Source organism: Lissotriton helveticus, chromosome 5_1, assembly GCF_964261635.1.
Source record: "Lissotriton helveticus chromosome 5_1, aLisHel1.1, whole genome shotgun sequence".
Taxonomy (NCBI): Eukaryota; Metazoa; Chordata; class Amphibia; order Caudata; family Salamandridae; genus Lissotriton; species Lissotriton helveticus.
The window spans coordinates 447,357,159-447,371,912 of NC_136065.1; the positions used below are offsets into that span (position 1 = coordinate 447,357,159).

The window sequence follows — 14,754 nt, forward strand, 5'->3', positions numbered from 1 at the left end:
TATGACGTACTCGCGTTGACATACTGCTGTGCAAGGTGGCGGGCCGTGATGACGTAATCGCGGTCGACAAACTCCTGCGGGATCACGCAGCAAGATCCAAAATGGCGCAGCACACGCAAACATGGAGAAAAACAACTCTTCAAACGCTGAATGACGGTAAGTGAACGCCGCGCGCCGCAGTATTGTATTTGTCAAGCGCGACCAAGCAACAAAATCCGCTGCGTGCGAATTTGCGAATTTTCGGCAAATTCGCGAGAATTCGCGGATTACGAATTTGCCGAAAATCCGCAAATTCCGCGAGCGGAACGGATTTTACGCCCATACTTAGTATGGAACACCTGAAGCCATCTTGATTGGAATAAATTTGTAACACTTAAAACTTTAATTTGCAAAGGAACAACACGAGGGGTTTCATTTTGCCATATAAATTATGATTAGTGCTGCAGAAAGAAAAATTAGGGCACATTTTGACTTCTCAAATCCTCTTCTATTTCATAAAAAAATTGTAACATGCAGACTGAAACATGCACTTTGAATACCAGCAGCAGACTTCCCTGGTGAGCAGTGGCTTTACTACTGTGATCTAATGAGCAACTAGAGTGCTAACAGTATGTGGATTACCCAATAGGAAAGCCATTGGCTACAATTTCGAAATGGCTTAGAGAATAATAACCACATTGTGATATCGTTCTCTGTGGTCATCATACCACATAAACCGTATCCCGGTTTACAAAATTACCGAGTGATCTCAAGGAAACGAAAGACCACCTAGAGTTTGAATATATGTCGTTTCGATTGGACCACATACTGGCTCAGATAGAAGAGTGTATCAAATCGCTTAACAGAGCACATTCCATCTCAGTCGCAACATACTTTTTGACCAAGGTTATTATGCTATAATTCGCTACTTATTTCCTACTTCGCCCTGAAGAAGACCTGTTTTTTTAGGACGAAACACGTTGGCTGTCGGTCTTTTAAAGAACTAAATAAAGGACAAGAATTAAACTTGACCAGTGTGCAACGACTGTATGGATCCTTAGAGAATTGTTATTCAAAGGACTCTATTGAATATTGCTGATAAGTGGTGCATCTCCAATTTTGTTTTGCCTGTCTGAGAGGTGGTCACACCTCCCTGTGACAGGATCCCTATTGTTCTGCCTTCCCCTGCTCAGCAGCAGGAGTTCAGAAATGTGTCTCTGGTCGGCAGCAACCATTTTGTGCTGTACGGGACTAGAAGGCTGGCACCGGGAACACTGAGAGCCTACTGTGCCTACTGTGCTTTTACCCACCGGGACAGTTCTCCCGGTGGGTAAAATCATACCTCCCACACCAGAAACGGTGTGGGCCTATGATTCCAACATGTTTGATACCAAAAACGATAGAGTTTATTGCAGCCATTTTCAAGATGGTCATCGCCCGGTCACGTAATGCCCCTCTATAATAGTGTATGTCTGCTTCACTGGCAACCTGGGAGAATGGACTATGTTGGCTGCAGGGGTGCCCTGCTCATGCAGGGGTACCCTCTCACTTAGAACCAAGCACCCTGCCCTCAGGATTATTAAGGCTTGGTATAGGGGTGACTGATAAGTTTTAAGTGCAGTGACCATTAGATATAGTAAATCTATATATTTTGTAAGTTTTGCATGCACAAACGTACACAGGCTGCAATGGCAGGTCTGTGGTTCCATTTTTAATGATCTCTCATGGGTGGCATAATACAAGCTGCAGCCCACGGGATACCTCTGGGGCACCTATGCCCTGGGTACATGGGTACCATATACTAGGGACTGACAAGGGTACCCCAGAATCTAATCTGGGATGTACGCAAGTACTGAACACAACAATGTAGGGAGATAGCAGATAGACTGGGGTCCTGATAAGCAGGATCCTTCTCAGACTAATCAAAAGCCAGCTTAGCACCAGGCAAAACGTGGGGTTACACATGCAGAAGGATCCTACCTTCCCACAGGGGGCAGGGTAGTAATACTTTGACCCCCAGATATGGTGGGGAGGGTCTTACAGAGACCCAGTTGAAGTTTAAATGCATTTCTTTTAAATTTTGCCATGAATGTGGGTGGATCCGGGAATCCGTGTCAATATTTTAAAAACAAATGATGTGCGGGCTCCTGCTCATCTTTTTAAAAAAGCCCCTGGGTAGGCCAAATCCCGGGGGCATGCTAAAATTATAGGAGGGTGCGCATCCCTTCTAGGGTATAATTAAAACCCGGGGACCACCAACTCCCTGGGGTTTTTCAGTTGTATTATGCGGGGGGTCTGCATGGCACCCCCACGCCATGGGGCCTTCCACCGCTAGGACTTATTTCTTTAGTAAAGTGGGTGCCCCTTGGATCTGACCCCAAACCTGGTGACCGCCACTTCCCCAGGTCTTATCAATAAAAATATTGTGGGGGCTTTCTGGCCCCCTTGCAGCCCCAGGTACTGACACTTCCCCAGGGCTTTACGTACATTGAATGCAGGGGACGGATCACTGAAAGAATATCGATGGACAGAATATCGACCTACAGAAATATTGACGATGGAATATCGAAGGCAAGTATATCCACACCCTATCTACAACATTGTAAGTACAAAAATATCGAAAAAAATATATCGATGTAAAAAATATCGTAATTAAAAATATCGGGTTTCTTCTGTAAAAAAAAAAGTAAAATAAAGTAAATAATAAAAGAAACATATTCAAACATATTTAATAATGTTTCAAATTAGTAAATAATACATATTTAATAATAAAACTTAAATTACAAATATACATACAATATATAATATATACTTACTTAATAATATTTTTTAATAATAATTTTAATTACTTATGAATTATTAAAAAATACTACAAATTACAAATACATCTACACACAAAATAAAACATAAATACAAATAAATCATTATATTTAATAAATTAAAAAATTTAATATACTTTCAATATTTTTAAAGTTAATTAAATACAACATTATCTAAAAAAATACAAAAAATATTAAATACATAAATAAATAAAACTACTATTTAAAGTCCCAAAAAAACTACAGTAATGAAAACATTGGATAGCGTAGAACATAAAATTACTATTCCCACTCCCAAAAATTCAACAGTAAGGATAGCGTAGGGGTAAAAATGACTATTACCACTCCAGAGAGTGCAACAATAGGAAAACCGTTGGATAGCGTAGGGGTAAAAATTACTATTCCAACTCCAGAGAGTGCAACAGTAGGGAAAGTGTTGGAAAGCATAGGGGTAAAAATTACTATTTCCACTCCAGAGAGTGCAACAGTATGAAAAGCGTTGGATAGCGGGTGGGTAAAAATTACTATTCCAACAACAGAGAGTGAAACAGTAGGGAAAACGTTGGATAGCATAGGGGTATAAATTAATATTCCCACTCCAGACAGTGCAATAGTAGAGAAAGCGTTGGATAGCGTAAGGGTAAACATTACTATTTCCACTCCAGAGAGTGCAACAGTAGGGAAAGCGTTGGATAGCGGGTGGGTAAAAATTTATATTCCCACTCCAGGGAGTGCAACAGTAGGGGAAAGCGTTGGATAGCGTAGGGGTAAAAATACTATTCCCACTCCAGTGAGTGCAACAGTAGGGAAAGCGTTGGATAGCGTAGGGGTAAAAATTACTATTCCCAGTCCAGTGAGTGCAACAGTAGGGAAAGCATTGGATAGCGGGTGGGTAAAAATTACTATTCCAACTCAAGAGAGTGAAACAGAAGGGAAAGCATTGGATAGCGTAGGGGTAAAAATTACTATTCCCACTCCAGTGAGTGCAACAGTAGGGAAAGCGTTGGATAGCGGGTGGGTAAAAATTACTATTCCCACTCCAGTGAGTGCAACAGTAGGGAAAGCGTTGGATAGCGTAGGGGTAAAATTACTATTCCCACTCCAGTGAGAGCGACAGTAGGGAAAGCGTTGGATTGCGGGTGGGTAAAAATTACTATTCCCAATCCAGTGTGTGCAACAGTAGGGAAATCGTTGGACAGCGTAGGGGTAAAAATTACTATTCCCACACCAGTGAGTGCAACAGTAGGAAAAGCGTTGGCTAGCATAGAAATTAAATATAACATACTAATAAATAATTTTTGTATTTAAAATAGATAAGAATTTAAATTTTAAACAACTCAACATCATTTACAAATACCCATAAATAATTATAAAACATAATTACAATTAAATAATTAATTAACAATAAATTAACAATAAATACCAATAAATACTAGTTAATAAATATTAGTTACAAAATAATAAATATTAAAAAATAAAAGATTTTAATGAATAAAAATTGATTAACAATTTAAAAAAATTAAACAATAAAATAATGTTTTACACCAAAATATACTTTTTTTTATAAAACATTAATTACCAATTAATAAAAATGAATTTCCAAATACAAAATAATAATTACAAATTAATAAAATGAATTACCAATTTAAAAAACGTAATTACCAATTACAAACATTAATTACCAATTACAATTTTTTTTACCCTTTAACAAAATTAATTACCAATTACAAACATTAATTATCAATTAACAAAATTAATTACCAATCACAAACATTAATTACCAATTTAAAAAGTTAATTAACAATTAGAAAATGTAATTGCCAATTATTAATTAATTGAAAATAATTCAATTATGAATACCAAAATTTTTTTAAATAAATCATTACTTAATTACAATTAAAATACTTCCCACCCAATTCCCCTATAAACCCACTACCCGCTACAGAAGTTACATGCAAAAAAGAATTACAATTAATTAATAACTCCTAAAAATTAATAATTAATTTACTATTATTAAATTACTTCCCACCCTATTCCCCTATAAACCCACAACCCGCACCAGTACTAAAACATAAAATGTATTTAAAAATAACATTATTAATACATAAAAATAGTACACATATAATTTAAAACAAGTAAAATACTTAACAAAAAACATATAACACATACATATTAAATACATAATAAAATACATAACAAAAGTACAAAAATCGATATTAGTAACATCGAGATTAGTAACATCGATATATTTGATATCGATATTACTGACTTCGATATTACTTACATCGATATTAAAAAAAATCGATATTACTTACCTTGGGGTCGATATTCTGTCCAACGATATTCTTGACCTCGATATTCTGTACCTTCAATATTAAAAACTCGATATTTCTTTAGGTCGATATAAAAAACTCGATATTTAGACTGTGCACCGCAGGGGGCCATGCGGCACCCTGCAGCCCCAGAATCTACCACCTCCACGGGTCTTATTTCTTTAATAAATGTAGGGCCTTTTGGACCCGATCCAAGCCATGGGGCTTGAATTGTGATTAATGGAGGGCCACACGGACTCCCATAACCCAGGGTACCGCCACCTCCCTGGGGCTTTACATACATTAAATGCGGGGGCTGTTTGGCCCCCACAGCTTGGAGACCACCAGCTCACCGGGGCAACTTAAAGCAAAGGAGGCGGGCTGCGTAGCCCCCCTCATAGAGCCCTAGATGGCACAGGGGACCACCACCCCCCAGGGCTGACTCCTGCAATGTCCCAGGCTACCCCCCCAGGACATTGCTGTTTCTATGGCTAGACAGGAGCACGGCTGCCGCTAAGCAATAGCAAATACTGCTCCGCCTCTAGTAAGTAAGAACAAAAAATGTACTCACGTACTAGAAGTAGAGCAGAATTGCTTTTACACAGACGGAGCTGCATGTTAGCAGCTCTGTAGATGTAAAAGCAATGCAGGCTCCCCTTGTGGTCCCCAACGTTTAAAAAGTTGGTTCCCTGGGTGGGACCAGGGCACCCACACTATAGGCCGGGCCCCGGGGAATGGGGGTCCTCAGGCCAAAATCGCCCCTGGAGGGGGGCTGCGCAACCCCCCTCTCTTTTTAATTTTAACAAATAAAAAAAAGGGACAGGCCCCGGAGAATGGGGTACCCGGGGCAGAAAATGGCCTGGGAGGGGGCCACTTTACCCCGTCCCTTTAAATAAATAAAATGTAAAAAAAAGAAAAAGCCGAGTTTCAGGGGATAAGGTCCTCATGTCCAAAATCAGCCCAGGGAGAGGGGCCTCATAGACCCCTGTCTCCATGGCCCGTCCCTTAAAAAAATGAAAGCCCAGAAATAGAAAAAAAAATGCAAGTCGCTGGAGGCCACACCCCCTTCACTACCACACTGCAAACGTGCCTCCTGGCACAGTGGTTGTTGAGGGGTGACCCATGAGGGTCCCTGGGGGTCTAGGAACCCCTTCTGGTACCTTTAATTAGTCCCAGACAGCGCGATTGCTGAGAGGACTTTGAGGCCACTCCCCTTTTCTCCACCATTCTGCAAATGCACATCCTGGCGAGCTGTTGGTTGGGGAATAAATTCCTCTTTACCCCTGAGGGCCTCAGTACTAAAGTGGACCTCTACCCCAACCAGTAGGGTGCCAGGAGGTGCATTTGCATATTGGAGGAGAAAGGGGTCATGTCATCTGACAACCTATTAGCAATCCAGCTGTTTACATTTCCTTTCTTTTTTCTTTCATTTCATTACTTGATGAAATAAATGAAAGAAAAAAGAAAGGAAATGTTTTGATAAAATAAAATAACAACGAGATAATTTGAGTTGTCACTGTTGTATTTCAGATGTTGATTAAAATATATATGAACAATGTGAAATGTTAAAGTATAATGGTCTGTGAGGGAAAAATATATATTATTGTATTAATTTAGGGAATAGGCGGCCTCCGGTTGCCCAACGGGGCACATATACAGGTTTAAATAAAGGTAAGCATAACTCTATGATCCATTTACTGGAAGGCCTAGATACAGACACATTGTATGAGAGAGACGTAGATGTATTGACCCATCCTGGCAGTACAGTACCTCTATCTGCCATCCACACCCCGAGGGCCGGGCTCTGCCCTAGGGATTAAATAAAGGCGCCATTGCCACGTGTGGCCAGAGCACGTAACGCTTACATGTGTGTGTAGTTTGCTTTATTTTGGGGCCCTTAGTGAAGTGCTTGTGGCATGCCATTCGTGGGGCTTAGCTCGCCTCTACTACAATAAACTCATCATCCTAGGATTATAAACAGGAGCACTGTTTTAACAAAAGCAGAGTTTCAAATTATGACTCAAGCATGACAAGTTTAAAAAACTGACCCAAATATTTAATTGATACTAAATGGGTGCAACAGTGCTGCCTTTGCAGCACAAGACGTCTATCAAAAACAAGAACCAAGATTGCCAGAAGATGATACATACATGCTACAGTTTTAAGATTTAAGATTTGTGCGTGGGTTACTAGACCAGTGCAAAAAATTGTCTCATGGGATAATAAATGCTACTTATTCAAAAGCACATTTTGTGGGGCTTAAATTTAAGCTGCACAGCTACAATTTTGAAAACACTTCTCAAGCCTTTACAGATGATGCGATTTTGCGTAACAGCCATTACCAAGTAATCTGCAGCATCAATCCAATTTAGCTCCGATAATCTGCTTCCTGCGGCAGTTTCGATGTCAAAGTAAAAGAAAAGCCACCGCTTGCAGAGAAATAAAACTAGCCAATCAGCTGGCAATGCTCAGCGTCCAATGGCGGACTGCCTTGCATCTCAGAACGAGGTACCGGTGATGCTGCGCTTTGAACTATTCTACTCGGAAATAAGACTGTTGGGTTGCAAAAACGCAGGCTGTTTTACGGCTCTGCTGAAAATAGCCTACTTCACATCCTGCGCATTAGCAACGAGTCGGGTAAGTCTGTGATACGCCGTTCTTACTGAAGAGGTCATGATGATCACATTCCAGTTGTTCAGTAATGCATCTTTAAAATGTGAACGAGCTAGTGGAAGAAACAGGTGCTTAGGGAACTGGATTGTGCATTAACGTTCGGAAAGGCATTCAGAGATGTAAGGTGCACTTCAATGAATGTATGACTTGAGTTTAACCCACAGAAATTTTTTTGGTATTTCTGTTATAAAACGGATTATTCAATTTACATATTTCCATGAGCAAAGCGAAGTGTTTGAAATGAAGTAAAATGGAAACTGATGGAATTTCATAACATGGTGGTATAGTATCACTGTGAATACTCTGCAGTGTTGTTCTGTTGAGACACACTGCAGGCACGAATGACAAACGATCTATTTTGCATATTCAGGTTATTTATACAACACATTGGCAGATTAATTCTTACTCATTAATGTTAACGACAGACGCATTTAACTAAGCGTGTGCTCATGCATCAGGATGTTGGGTCTGTATTATTTCACTGTGTTACATTTTAACTCACCTTAATAACATCTTGGCAAAAGTTTCACCTCATTAGTACCTGCTCAATACCTGAATGCAGCAATCAGAAACTGAAAGGCAACCAGTTGCGCTGCACCACATGTGACAATTTGTTTTGTAACTTGTAATGCATTTGTGCTAGAAGTATTTTTCACAGTTATGTGGAAAATACTCCGACTGCTGCCAAATTGCATAATTCCATTGACCACCATTATATCCCTCAATAGGAATTCCCATTTCATTTCTGCATTAATGTTAGGAATGCTCATTAATAGCCCGCAGAAATAATCTATAAAACATTGGTTCTTATCCTTTGACTTCTGTGGACCCCCACTTAATCTTTACTGGAATACTGAGACCACCAATGAATCATTGCTGGAATCTGGGGACCTCTACTGAGTTACTGGAATCTGGATACTCCTGGGATAAGCAATTTTAATGATTTGAATTGCAAATATTGTATTTAATTCACAAACAAATCTATATAAAAAAATCAGCATTTTAATTTTAAAAGGGAAGGTTGGAGCATTTCTTAATTCAATTGAAACCATCCATCCTCCATACTATATTTTGTTTGATGTACTTGCTGTGCTCCCATAAATCAAATTGAAGAAACCAATATCATTTTAAGCCTCCTATTTCAAATTCCTTCACATTTATCAAATGTTTTAAAATTTGTAATAATCATTTTGCTTCTTTATTTCTGTACACTTTATTGATCTGTTAATCCTTAATTTTCTAAGCAGTTGCGGACTCTCAGAGTAGGATTGCAAGCTTCCAGGGGTACCCGGTTCACTGGTTAAGAACCGCTGCTCTAAAGAACACTGAGCGCCTGGCCAGTCCCTTACATGTACATTTTGCTAGGACAATTCATTCCTCTTTTTAGTTAAACATGCCTTTATACATATTTCTATTTATATAGAAACAACAAGATTATATACATTTGTTTGTTATATGACAAATACAGATTCGTAATTCCATAGTATATTTAGGGTTTACACATGCAGGCAATCACAATTTTGATTTAGTAGAATAAGGGCCTCAAAATAAGATTCCCAGAGTATGGGAAGAATGGTACTGGGGCTGGTATAAATGAAAGTGGGTGGGCACTGATGTGGGTCGCGGGGTATGGACGGGTCATGAAAAGGATATCAGGAGGCAGGGTAGGTTCTATTCTGGTTGAGGGATGCCTGCATGCTCCTTCCTACAATACAATGCATGGGGAACAGGGTCAAGCTGATTTGCAGAGGCAGGGACTTAACTAGAATGGCTTGGGGAGCAAAAAAAACAATGGATTTAGGCCCAGATCTCTGTACTGGGTGAATGTATGACATTGCTCAGCATTCTGTCCATCAATTGTTCTTTTTGCAGTTGTCACCCCGAGCGGGACTGGTATGCCCAGACGTGGGTCCCGTGCTCTCCAAGCCACAGAAGTCAAGCTAGCCTGGCTGAAGAGGGGTGAAACCCTGAAACCAGTCCTAGGATGCTTGTTTCCAGTCCAGGGAGGACCTGATCTTTCCAGCCAATCAGCATAAATGGTATTCCTTGGTCCAGGTTTCCATGGGATTAGCTTTTAGCTTCCCAAAGTGTTCCTCATTTCCCAGCTGTCTATTGGCCTCATTGATATATTGTTCCAAATTTTGTACCACTATTTTTCCACCTTTGAAAGATGCTTTTATAATAATTTGTGGGTCATCTCGTAGTTCTTTCAATGCTTGTTGCTCACCACAAATTATGTTCCAATTTTTCTTTTTGTTTCGTTTATGACTGGGATTGTTAAAGCGCATCCGATTCACATCATCTCCATAATTTCGTGGTAGCGATCAACTTTATTGCCAGATTGGAGTTGTGGGCTTTTAATCCACTATTATCTCCTTTCTAAGTGGCAATTTTCCCTCGAGTCCTGTTCTGTCTCTAAGTCCATTAGGGTTCGTACTGTTGGAAAGTCTTTAGGAGAAAAAGAGATGTTTCAATAGTACTTCCCATAGATGAAATTGGGTTTGGCAGTTTGTTTTCAAAGTATTTTGTTAGTTTCAACTTGCGACAAAATTTATTTAAGTCCATGCGGAAATTAGAAATATCAATATCATGGTTCAGACAGACGGTAAGACCTTTGTTCAGTAGTGTAGTCTGATCCGGACTCAAGATCTTCTCAGAAATGTTAATAACCAAGGGCCCCATTCACAGAACTAACTTAAGACAAAATCCTAAACGTACTACTTTTGGTATTCACAGAATGCACTTACTACTTTTGGTATTCACAGAATGAATTTACAACTACTAACTTTACGTTCGCACTCGGGCCGGAAATTCCGGCCCGGTGGCGGAGCTTCCGGCCCGGAGGTGGAGCTTCCAGCCCGGAGGCGGAGCTTCCGGCCCGGAGGCAGAGCTTCCAGCTTGGAGGTGGAGCTTCCGGCCCAGAGTTGGAGCTTCCGGCCCGGAGGTGGAGATTTCGTCCATGGCTAAATCCCCGCCACCGGCCGGAATCCCTACCTCTGAGCCGGAAGCTCCACTTCTGAGACGGAAGCTCCGCCTCTGTGCCAGAAACCATGCTTCCAAGCCAGAAGCTCCACCTCCAGGCTGGAAGTTCCGGCCCTAGTGCAGACGTAAAGTTAGTAGTCGTAAATCAATTCTGTGAATACCAAAAGTAGTAAGTGCATTCTGTGAATACCAAAAGTAGCAAGTGCATTCTGTGAATACCAAAAGTAGTAAGTTTAGGATTTTGTCTGAAGTTAATTCTGTGAATCGGGCCCCAAGTCCTTAACGCTCGAGGTCTTCTTTAGTTTTGCTGGTTCTTTCCTCTTCCTCTTTTTGATTTGACTACATTTTCTACTTCTTCTGTTTGTGATTGAGTTTGTCCTCTCCCTCGTATTGATGTTCTTCCTCTTCCTCTTTGCCGCGTTATAATTTGAACTAATCGCATCTCCCCGCAAAAATCCAAGTTGGAGGTACTAGGTTCATCATTTGCTGATCTGATGTCTTAACTGTCCACAGTGCCTGCGGTCTCATATCTAGCACATTTGTCTAGTAATGCTTTGTTACTATATAAATCATACTTTCTAGCGAAAGTGTAAATTCGCCCATTGGCATAGTCCAATCGGTCTCTGTTGAATTTGCTGGTTTTTCTTTTTTCCACATCCGTTTCAGGTTTGGCAATTTTCTTCTCCTTTGATACTATCAAATCTTTTTTCTCATCATTAGAGGGATGTTTATCCATTTCATCTTCTAATTCTTTCATTTTTGCTGTTATGATATCTAGTTTCCTTTCTGGATTAATGATTGATGTTCTCATTAATTTAATCGAACAGTCATTGGCGTCAGATTGCCATTGCTTGATTAAATCAGTATCCAAATCAGTCAAGGTTGGCATTATAAGGATTCTCAGTTCTCTAGGTACCCTCTTGTATTCAATGTATTTCTTTAAAGTGGCTTTCTCCCACCATTTGTTAACTTCAAAATGTATATTTTGTTGTAATTCTCTAATCACTGTAGTGATTGTTCTCTTAGTTCAATTTCCCTGGTTTGTAGCAATATTTGTACTCACTGATGGTACTGTATCATCATTTAATAATTCACTCACATGCAATGTTCTGTTCCTGCTCTCTGCCATGTCGAGGGAGGAAGAATGAGGATGTAAATAGTGAATTCCCTGTTAATGCAACTGCGGTGCACTCCGTTCAATTAATATTGTCGGTGAAGATACACCCTCCTCTGAAGTTCTCAGAACACTGTTTGCAGTGTCAGAGAGTCGAAGAAATGATCTTGGTCACTGTTTATGAATTGTTTTTCTGAGTGTTCGTTTAGAAATGCCCGAGAGACATGTGGTTACACAGGCGTTTTTTAATTACTTGCAGCCCGGTGCTTAGTCTGCTCAGGTTAAGTGACTATGCTCAGTAAGCTCACATAAACATGAACAAGTGCTTCTGCGGTACCGCTGGGTAGAATGGAAACCTGACAAGGTTCTCGTCTATTTCACAATTATTCTTTCCCCCAGCACTATGCAATCAAGGCAGCTTTCCTATCCGCGTAGGTCAGCCGTAAGCCGCCGCCCTTACTCCGCCACACAGCGATCGCGCTGCCTCTTACAGACCTCCCCCCGCCTTTGTACTCACCACCTATATATATATTTTCTTTAGTCCTCATTTTACATCAAAAAGACATGTTGGGGTTTAGTTCACCAGCCCAGCAGGCAACTTCGATTACATCTCTTATTGATAGGGACAAGGCTTCTAGCCATACTGCACATTAAAACCGACTCCACAGCCTCCATAGCAATTTATTTAAAATGAGTGTTGGGAAGTTTTTTCTTTGGGCTCTCAGGTCCCAATTTCTTTCAAGGAAATTTGGCTATTGATACCATAATCATAGAACCAGATTTTCCTTTATTCCTCTGTCTAAAGCCATCAATAACTTACAGTATTTTCCCGGACATCCCATAACCCCCAAAATGTAACTCCTGTAACCAAACTAGACTTATGTTATAGGGCACTTACTCTTTGGACAGATAGTGCCTATCCCGTACTTATAGTGGGGGAAAACTTTACCCATTTTAGATAGATATCCCTTCTCACCAGCAGTATTAATACTGGTTTATGACTCCCCTCAATAACCCCAAACATTGCCATTGCTAGACGTACCTTAATGTTTTTATCTATAAGAACGTTTATCATCTTACCCACTTCTTGCCAGAAGGTCACCTAAAAAGGGCACTTCCAGAACATATGGATGTCATCCGCCTTCTCCTCTACACCTATGGGCACTTTCTCACCTCCTGTCTCCCCAACTTGGACAGCTTCTTTGGTGTCCAATATGCCCTGTGTACTGTGAAAAGATGATTTTACCTGAGGAGTGCAGACATTATAGTTGAACGAAAAGTAACCATAGATACTTGCCATAATTCTTCTGTCTGTATAATTTGGCAGATCCATCTTCCAGATCTCTCCCAGCACATAGTAGGGCACTTCTCCTGCTTCTAGCAACATGCAGTACCCTTTTGCGACTTCCTTTGCTTGAGGGGGTCTCAGTATCTGTTTTATTTCATAGTCCATGCTCTCTTCCCCCACTTTCCTCAGTTCTCTTGCCCACCCTATTAATTGGTAATACTTGAACTTTGAAAGACGACCTGATGTTAATTAGTCAAAATGTTCCATGAAACTAGTGTTGTTTTGTGCAAAATTTGACCCCAGTTATTTAAACCTGCTTCAGCCGGAGGGGGGGGGGGGGGGTGCTGTCAGTTCATCCAACAGGCATATAGGAGTACCTGGGGAGTCCCAAATTGGGTCTGAAAAACAATAATACATTATTCCCACAGACTGCCTTCTTTGGTACCAAGTGTTAGATGCACCCTTCAAAATCTTCAGCCTGACCTTTTTTAAGTATTTGGGATGACCACATTTATAAAGAAAAAAATCCTAATATTCAGCATGTTCCCATGTCAAGGCCTTAACGAGTGGGAAATAAAGCTCCTTTTCTAAGAGGAGGGATATTAAAGTCCTAAACTAAAATTCCTGTTAGTAGATAAGAAAGTCAGGGCTGCTATACACCCATATATTTTCCTCCGATGGATCTTCTTCCAGGCAATCCTTACTCCTTTAACCGACCAGATAAAACTGCTTAAATCACCTTGCAATTTCTTAATGGCATCTATGTTTAATTCAAAGGGAACTGTGTCAATAATAAAAGAAAACGTTGGTAATAATGACATTTTAAGAAGGTTTGATCTTCCTAAAAAGAAGAGCGGGAGATTGCTTTAGTTCTTAAGTAGTCTTTTATTTTCAGCCTTTACTTTATTAAAATGTATTTGGGCCAATTTATTGAAATCCTATACCACCTGGATCCCTAAGTATCTAATCTCCTGTTTCACTAAAGGGCTAGAGCACTCCATAATTTCAGTATTTTCATTGTTAACTGAGTAACCTGAGACATTCCCAAACTCCTCTGAGGTTTTCAGAATCTCTGGGAGGGACCTTTCCATATCCCTAGTATAAATCATCGAATCATCCGCATATAAACCCAGCTTTTTTTCCCATCCTCTACATCTGAATGGACTGATGATTAGGTTTGATCTTATTTTATTTGCCATGGGTTCAATATACCAGTTAAAGAGTAAAGGCAACAGGGGGCTACCCTGACGTTTGATTGGTATTTGCCGTTAGGTTCCCATTTACCAGAATTTTAGCTGTAAGATGAGTTGCCCCGCTCCCACTGAACATAGCTGTCTATCAACCCTACAAGAGACCCCATCTAGAAATTGATACGGTTAAGACACTATGCTGGGCCTGGCAAGCGATTGCAAAGAGGGCACGCCAGAAGGTCTTATTTGCGTCATCCATTCCGTTAGGCGGAAACCCACTCATATCCCCTTTACTGGATAAGGCAGTCACATTAAGAGTGAAATCTCACGAATTAGAGAAGGGAGGTGATCTGTTTCCAGATGGCACATTTCTAACACTTCCACAGATGTGCAAATT

The 14,754-nt window shown here is 40.3% G+C and overlaps 1 protein-coding gene across 1 annotated transcript in view; it reads left to right on the plus strand.

The window, feature by feature from the left end:
- The first annotated feature begins 7,651 nt into the window (after window positions 1-7,651).
- ZNF365 (zinc finger protein 365) overlaps window positions 7,652-14,754 on the plus strand; it is a 293,917-nt gene continuing 286,814 nt past the window's right edge. Inside the window, exon 1 of the mRNA XM_078640965.1 lies at window positions 7,652-7,747. The gene's annotated coding sequence lies outside the window, so the exon portion shown is untranslated. The remainder of the gene's footprint in view (window positions 7,748-14,754) is intronic.